Consider the following 1031-nt stretch of genomic DNA (forward strand, 5'->3'; position numbering starts at 1 on the left):
CCTATCTCTGTAGGTATGCATTTGCTTACATTATAAAAATCAATAAAAGAATAAAAACTATTTTTAAATAGCTGTATAGAAGAGGAGAGGGAGGAATATCTGAATATTCCAAAGATTTGTCTTTAGAAACATAAATTATTTTTTAATTATAAAACAAAATTAAATAAAAACATAATCCCCCAAAGCAAAAATAAATGTGATTATATTTGTGTAGACAGTAAACACCATTATGAAACAAAGAAAAATAATTTCAAATGAATTTATTTTATTTTATATTTTTTCATGTCAGATGGGTAATGTGCCCATGCTGTAACAAAGTTCGAGGGTGGCACATCTCACACATGCACATGCAAACTCAATCATCACACTTAAGCTACAAAAGCAACCTCAGGCCAGGCGCGGTGGCTCACGCCTGTAATCCCAGCACTTTGGGAGGCCGAGGGGGGCTGATGACGAGGTCAGAAGATCGAGACCATCCTGGCTAACACGGTGAAACCCTGTCTGTACTAAAAATACAAAAAAAAAATTAGCCGGGCGAGGTGGCGGGCGCCTGTAGTCCCAGCTACGCGGGAGGCTGAGGCAGGAGAATGGCATGAACCCCGGGGGGCGGAGCCTGCAGTGAGCCGAGATTGCGCCACTGCACTCCAGCCTGGGTGAAAGAGCGAGACTCCGTCTCAAAAAAAAAAAAACAACCTCAAATGACTTTTTGTTTTTTTTTTGAGACCATGTCTCCGATCTTGGCTCACTGCAGCCTCCACCTCCTGGGCTCAAGCAATCCTCCTCAAGCCTTCCAAATAGCTTAGACCACAGGCGCGTGCCATCACGCTCAGCTAAGTTTTTAACTTTTTTAGACACAATGTCTCACTATATTGCCCAGGCTGGTCTCAAACTCCTGGTCTCAAATGATCTTCCTGCCTTGGCCTCCCAAAGTACCGCGATTACAAGAATGAGCCACCACGCCCAGCCTACACATGACTTTAAAACAGCAATTTGGCCATGTATTCCCATTGAGATCAATCCTAAGGACAAAA

At 42.9% G+C, this 1031-nt stretch overlaps 1 non-coding gene across 1 annotated transcript; it reads right to left on the bottom strand.

The window, feature by feature from the left end:
• Positions 1-283: 283 nt before the first annotated feature.
• LOC115837811 lies at positions 284-385 on the bottom strand. Its single transcript, XR_004032861.1, has one exon. It is a non-coding gene; the product is annotated as a small nucleolar RNA U13 (small nucleolar RNA).
• Between the last annotated feature and the right edge of the window lie 646 nt (positions 386-1031).

The sequence above is a fragment of the Nomascus leucogenys genome, chromosome 12 (genome assembly GCF_006542625.1).
Source record: "Nomascus leucogenys isolate Asia chromosome 12, Asia_NLE_v1, whole genome shotgun sequence".
Lineage (NCBI taxonomy): Eukaryota > Metazoa > Chordata > Mammalia > Primates > Hylobatidae > Nomascus > Nomascus leucogenys.